This window comes from Phaenicophaeus curvirostris, chromosome 1, assembly GCF_032191515.1.
Source record: "Phaenicophaeus curvirostris isolate KB17595 chromosome 1, BPBGC_Pcur_1.0, whole genome shotgun sequence".
NCBI lineage: Eukaryota > Metazoa > Chordata > Aves > Cuculiformes > Cuculidae > Phaenicophaeus > Phaenicophaeus curvirostris.
In genome coordinates, this window is record NC_091392.1 from 53,565,139 (window position 1) to 53,573,226 (window position 8,088).

Below are 8,088 nucleotides of genomic sequence, written 5' to 3' on the forward strand. Positions count from 1 at the left end.
AGAAGCTACCGTGCTCAGCAGTCAATGATGGACCTTAGGTCTGGAAAATGCTTTAAAAATGTACTGACTTGAGCTTTATTTCAGCAAATGAAGCCATTTCCTGAGCCCCTGCTCTGCCTTGGTAAATTTATCAATTGAGCTTTCTCATAACAACACAATAAAATTCTTATAACTTTCTAATCACAACATTGTTAGGAGGTGGGAATTAGTTAAAATTATTCCCATTAGTCTAAAATGAGGCTTAAAGTATAATGTAAGGAAATAGCTGAATGGTGGAAAGGTCTTCCGCACTGTGATCACCTGCCAGCAGAAGCAAAATTGACAATACTTTCTTTAATATTTTCATTGATGATATAGACAATGAGTTCCAGTGCACCCTCATCAAGTTTGCAGATGACACCAAGCTGAGTGGTGCAGTTGTCCCACTAGAAGGATGCAGTGTAATCCAGAAGCACCTGGACAAGCTGGAGAAGTGGGCCTGTGGGAACCTCATGAGGTTCAACAATGCCAAGTGCAAGGTCCTACGCCTGGATTAGGCAATCCATGGTTTCAATACAGGGTGGTGGGATGATGTGATTGAGAGCAGCTCTGCAGAGAAGGACTTAGGGGTGTTAGTTGATGAGAAAATGGACATGAGCTGGCAACATCCACACACAGCCCAGAAGGCCAATTGGATCCTGGGCAGCCTCAAAAGAAGTGTGGCCAGCAGATGGGGGACATGATTTTCCCCTCTACTCTGCTCTCAAGAGACCCCACCTGGAGCAGTGTTCCCAGTTCTGGAATCTCCAACATAAGAAGTATATGGAACTGTTGGAACGGGTCTAGAGCAGAGCCATGAACATGATCAGAAGGCAGGAGCACCTCCACTATGAGGACAGGCTAAGAGAATTGGGGCTGTTCAGCAGGCACAGGGGAGACCTTATAGCAGATTTACAGTACTGGAAGAGGGTATACAAGGAAGCTGGGGAGGGATATTTTCAAGGGCGTGTAGTGATAGGACAAGGGGGAATGGATTTAAATGGGAAGGGGAAAGATTTAGACTAGACAATAGGAAGAAATTCTTCAGGATGAAGGTGGTGGGACACTGTAACTGCCCACGGAAGTTGTGCATGTCCCCTCCCTGTTCAAGGCCAGGCTGGATGGGGCCTTGAGCAGTGTGGTCTTGTGGAACAAGATCATCTTTAAGGTCCATTCCAACTCAAACCACTCTAATATTCTATGATTCTATGATTCTATGATTCTTTACATATACACATCTATAAGTACTAATCATATTAAGTACTATACAATAAGCAAATGGTTGATCTTACTGTGTCAGCTGGTCCCATCCATGCCGTATCTTCATTGTCTAGGGCTGTGAAAACGTTGATGTATGACTGTCAGTCACTGAAGTTTATTTTCTTTTAATCATTGAAAAGAGATAAAGATCACCATAGTGTCCATCTAATCAGAAACAATGCAAAAAAAAGTTTCTAATTTTCTCTTTTCTCAGTTACTAGCCAACAAAACTATTGCATACAATTGTAGTAACAAGGGACGTTTTTATTGGTTTCTGGGCTTTAGCATAGGCCTGAAGTAGACATGCATAGAAATTTTTTTTACGTTTGGTTGCAAAGATCTAAAAATCAGCATCAAATAAATTTTTGAATGATATAGATTTCTATAAATCCTGGACTATAGTCATTTGCTACAGTTACTCCAGTCCACATATTTGAGCTACAAATCCCAATGAGAAGCAAACATGTTTTTAATGATTTCCATTCCATCCTCTGATAGCTGCGAATAGCTGCTATCTCTGTCAGGCTATGAACTCAAATCACTTGTTGCCTTTAAGTCTCATAATTTTTCTTTCAAACCAAGTCGATGTCATGACAGAATAAATTAAGTTCATTCTTATTGTTAAGAGTAGATCCCCAAAATTTTCTATCAATTAAATTAATCTTAGAAAAAATGCCCTATACTATAGACATGCTTTATTGCTCTTTACCATGATTTAAGAAGTTTTACATAATTAGAAAGAAGGAAATATCAAAGACAGATTTAAGCTTACTTACCTACCCTGTACATGGTTTTGTCTTGAGTTAGCCATTTGACTTTTTTAATTAAAAGTGGAAGGAAAGTTACAGTTACAGTGAAAATCATTTCAGTTTAATACATAAATCTAAACTAGGTCAGAGGATTCAGAATGCAGAAAAGTCTGTTTTTCTCCATTGACTTTAAAAGGATTCCAGATGGCTACCTAAGATGTACCAAGAATAAATTTAAACCAACCTCACTTGCATCTGTAACTGTATACATATATATATAATATATAGCCATGTAGATGTTTACAGGTTGGCTTTTGCTAGTGGAATCCAGTGTGGACCAATAGTTTTGGTATCTGCAATTACTGCATAATATTTCTTCATAATATTTACACAGTGAAAAGTAAATGCATTTTTGGAACTTTTTTGCAAGTTTTAGTCTCAAGAAACTGTGATAGTACAAATGATTTACAAATAATTGTTAGAGAAAGTAAGCAAAATCTTCATCTATCTCTTGTAAATAAATAATTAAAAATTTAGAAGCTGCCAAATGTAAGCCTATGTGTGTTGCAGTTTGAAGCGATCAAAGTAGGAGAAATATAAGAAATTGCACTGAAAAAGTGAGGGATGATTTTTTTTTTCTGGCTGAGAAGTCTATAAAATACTGGACTGATTATTGTCTAAATGTATTCTTCCTTCTGAGAATAAGACTTCATTTATGTAGTGAACCTAATTATTAGCATCAGAGTTCCACTAATGAGTGATCCAATAAGATCGACTCCTCTTTCCATTTGCATGTGAGATTTATTAAAAGTTTTGTTTTATGAAATTATATGTTTTCTCTTACTAATCTATTCCAAATTACTTATTTGCAATCCATCTCATTCATAGTGGTAGTTGTCAAGATTAAATTCTTGTAGATAGAAGACAAATAGTATGGAACATCAAATAATTACATCTAGCTCTTGATTACATGGTTATTGTAAGTGCTTTAACTAAGCTAATTATGAATAGGAAAAATCTTTAAAAGAGCTGAAAGGCCTAGCTTGAAGTAATGTACCAATCAGTGCTAGTGCTTTGACCCACACTTAAAGAACGTTATGTTCAACATATATGTACTTTACCTACATTAGATTAATTGATATGCAAATGAATTGAACAATTTGAGTAAACCTGAGGAAGCTAGAAAACTTTCTCCTCTTGTAGATTATTTTATTATTGCCTTCTTTTGCTAAGGCTCCAAAAAGCCTCATAGTAACATCCATAAGGTATAACAGTCAATTTGGAAAGATGTAGTGGATAGTCCCCACCGTCAGCTCGTCAGCAAATGACTAGGTTGGAATATATTACCTAATGTCTCCTTGATGAATGCTGACACGTTGTTGGAATCATAACAGAAATGAACTAGTCCTATTCAGAAACTCCTTCTTCATCACGTTTCTTAATAAAAGGAGCGTGATAAAGCCTCATAAAACCCTGAAACAAAATCATAAAAGACAGTGTGATTTTGGTTGATATCCTATGACAGCTGCAAGCTAATCTTTTTCAGATGCATAGAGGTAACACTGAAGCTAACAATCTTCTAAAGGATTAAAATACAACTCTCTTTACCACTTGCTGCTAAGGATGTTGTCTGCTCCATTGATGGCTGCTAATCTCATCCTTGCCCTGCTATATAAACTTTTGAATTTCCGTAACTGGGACCACAATTCCATCTTGAACAACTGAAATGCATTCAGAATGGGGCTTCTTGATTTCGCATACCAGCAAAGAAAAACCTTTCCCTGTTTCCAAGATTCCTTATTTTGTAGCAAGAGAGGTCTTGAAGAATGTAGAAATAATGAAGCACTGGTGTTCATGAGGTCCACATCACTGGAAATACTAAAAGTAGTTTATAAAACTATTTGAATGGAATAACATAGATGTAGCCAATTTTACCACTGGATGTTTTTGATAATTCCACAGTCCTTTGCAACACCATTTTCTATCATTCTTTGACTAGGGAGTAGCCAGCCTTTAATAAATAAGAGGATTTCAGTCTGAGACATTTTATAGCACGAGATCCCGATATCTTACACTTTAACATGATGTGTTGTCTAGTATTGTTTCATATAGTATCTTTTAATTTTTCTGTCCTGAGCAAATCATCTTGAAAAATGAGTGAAATTAAATCAATTCTTTTATTGTTGAAGACATAGTGTGATTATTAACACTAAGATTTGCAAACAAAGACTATTGGATTTATAATGTATAAAAACTGAGGTTTTCCACATGTGCTGGCATGATATATGTGATTTTGAAAGAATTCATTAATGTCCGTGGGCACTGATCAATTTAAAGCTCATCTAGACTTAATGAAGTTTGTAACTTCTACAACCTAATTTGTTGTGTAACTGTAACAACATCTGTGTGACATTAATCAGTCCATTATGCAGTTGCTAAATCAGCCTCTCCACAGACTAAATCTCCTGCATTGCTATTTGACTGTGAAGCTAATAGGAATCTCTCCACTGTTGTAATTGTTCTGCATTCTTACAGCTTTGATGTAATATAAATAATGTAATTTATAAAGTTCTTTTCCTCCTTTGTCCTTTCAAAACACTGAAGACATGACAAGTATAATAACTAATAAAAAAATCAAAATTCTCAACCTTCAAGAGAGAAGAGATGTCTATGTGCATGTGAGAAAAATTGAATGACAAGGTTAACCAAGGAAACAATGGGAGGAAGGACAGAGAGGTGAAAGACCATGTAAACTGAAACTGGATAAATTAGAATCTTTGTCTTAAAATAATGATAATCAGAGATTCTGCTGTGCTTTCACAGAGCAGATCTTGCTCTTCCATTATGTTGTTTCTAATGTTGACTTTGTTGTTTGTTTCTTTTTATGAGATTTTATTATTCTGTATTGGTATGCTTCCCTGAAGAAGTGCTGAAATATATGGCCAATGAATCAACAGTCTTGTTACTTTTTTGTAATGTTTTATGTTGAGATATGACAAGAAGTCTCATTGTTTAATATTTCCTGCAGCATAGAAAATAATAATGAGGTTTTATAATAGTAGATGAAAATAATAATTAAAATAGTGAAGTCACAAGTAAGTGACTTTCCAAGAGGTGGAGTTGACTAATTACAAGTTGTCACTGTTTCTCACACATAGGTATTAGGTGGATCAAGATCATATCCCAGACTGACTGTGGTAAATGCCTTCATTCCTCTTATCCATTTGAAGGACTTTTAACAATTTTAGTGATAACACTTATAGGCAAATGTTTCACAAAGTTTTAGTCTTTGAAACTTTGATTGTAAAAAACTACCAACCAACAATTGTTTTCCACTAATGGAATGGAAAACAAAACAATGACTGAGTGGCTTCTTCCTCATATGTTTCTGATTGTTAATATTGCCGTTATTTCTGTTACAATACCACCCAGAAACAGATACATTCAAACTCTTCTTTTTCAAGGTTCTACACATTCTCTGGGTGAAGAATTGTCTTTTGCTTTACAGGGTTTACTCTGTAAAATGTTATCTTTTCCTTCACTGTAATGCTTTAATTTAAATGGATTTAGTTTCTATGTCTGGATTCCGTCACGCTGCTATAAAACTGAGTTATTGTGGTTTAGCTTGCGCCTGAAAATCTGTATTTAAGAATTACACTGTTGTTATATCATTACAACTCTCTATGTAGAAAGGGCCTAAATAAGGGAATGAGGGAAAAGAAGGGGGAGAGTTAGGCAGGAGAGTTTGCCTCTTTTGTCACATATCACTTTTGCTATATTTAGTTTGAAAGGGGAGTGTATGTTGGGTGAAGCAAGCCTGGTTGCAGTAGGGCTGGAGCACAGGGCACTGGTGGCTGCTGAGGTCAAGATCCTCACAGGTCCCTCTGACATCAGCTGCAGCACATTGAAGTAATGTGAGACCGGGACATGAGGGTTGTGGGTCCAACACTTTGCTTCTGGCAAAGCGGCAACTTTGCTGTCTACTGCCTATATATTCCCCCAGCACTTCAGCGAGGGAAGTTGCCATAATTTTTGACTTTTTAACTTCTGCTTTTGCTGTTAAGCAGCAATTAAGGAGTCAGCCTCGCACCAATCTTGAGTCTACCTCATGCCAAAAAATAAGTGTGAAGATATTGGATGTTCTAAGAATGCATTTTCTTATTTCTTTTGTCGATCTGGGTCTTAAATGTTGCTCGATAATTGGATGTGTTCCCAGTCCTCGTAAAAATAACAAAAGTCTCATGATATTTAGTATTTCCATAAAGCCACTGCAGCTGGAATTAAGAGATTGCAGGAGATCTTTAATTTAAAAGATAAGCTTCAATTTTTAATGCTTGTTTATAAAACCCTGTCAAAATGAAACAAGTAATCTGCAAGATCTCAGAAAACAAAGGGCTAATGAAACTTTTTTTTTTTTTACCTTTCTATTTTTAAGCCAATCCTATGATTATCTGGGATTTCACTCACAATTTTGGACAGTTGAATTTGGCAGCGAATTGACAGGAGAAGCCTTTCCAGTTTCAAAAGTAATGATCTCTTTTCCAGAGCATGTTTCCAGACACTCTGTTTTGATCTTCATTGAAAATGGTTTTTTGTTCATTTACTTCATTACAGTGTATAAACAGTAGTAGAATACACCACTACTTATTCCTTCATTTTTGTATATGATCAGGTTACAAGATTCTGATGAGGAGTAATAAGTCCCTTTTCTTAACAGATTGTCATTACTGCTATACGAGTATGGGAGAATTTCAAAAGATTTAGATGTTTTGTTAGTGTGAATGTATTTGATATCTGTACTTTTGGTTTAGAAGTTGTTGATGCTTTTCGTATGAACCCTTGGTCATCTTAACTTTATTTTTGAAATACTTATAAAACCAATCATCCATCCAATAAACTTTGCCTTGTTCTTGATACTCCCTAATTTTCTCATTTTGGTGAAAATATATCATAATTTAACCACACTACACTGGACCACATATAGATCTATGGCATCTAAAGTCAAGAGAGCAATGAGAGGTGAGACACATTCTTTTCTCTTTCCCTTTCTGTATCCAAGGTACTGAAAGACATGAGGGAGATATAAGTGCAACGTAAGCAGTAGGTAGGGGCAGCCTTATTGTGTTCAGCTGGCAGTGACGATTATCATGGTGGAGATAATATAACAGTCTCAAGCAACTAGGCATTTTAAAGCAAAATAAAGCAGATATATTTAAATTACTTTCAGGAATGGTCTATGGACTGGGATATTCAGAGCATGCATGGAATTAGTGGCTTAGACAGGGCTTGCTTATAGCCATATGCCAAAGATTATATTTTATATCAGTCTGAGACAGTTAATAGCTGAACAAAGTACAGGACTTTTGCCTTATTGTCCTGTCGTACTCCCCTTTCTTTCAGCTTATCCTATTTTTTAACTACAGCAACAGACAGTCAATCGTTATACCAGAGCATGTGTGGGAACAAATGATCATTTCTAAATGCCTGTGAAGTGTCTACTTTGTTAATGACAGTCATTTGACTATAGATTTGTCCATTTTATGAAATCAAGAAAAACTGTTCTGTGCAGGGATCTGAAGGATCTCTTCATCATGACTTATAAGGCTTCATAGATTTTAATTAATTCAAACCTTATTTTGTTCAATGAAAGTAGTGAAAATTACTTAAAAAAAACAACCTTGAAATTATCTGTTCTTGAGCAAATAACAAATACTTCAGCTTATTAACTGACTTCTCATGCATTTCCCATAATAAATCATTGCTAGCAGATGTTTTTTAGCCAACGGATATATTCACAGAAAGGACAGTTTGTATTTAAACAGATTGTTATTCACAGATATAGACACATTTATCTTTTTATAGAAAATGGCAAAGATTAAGTAGAAATGGAGGAGAGGAGCAGGGAACTGTTAAGTCTCACTTGGCTTTCTGCAGCAAGGGATTACATCAGCTGAAACAAGCATCTCTATACTTAATTTGATTGAACTACATGTGACATTAGGTAGTTTGCACTACGTGGAATCTCATGTTCAATGATATCACTTTCTTAGAAAAAAAAGCT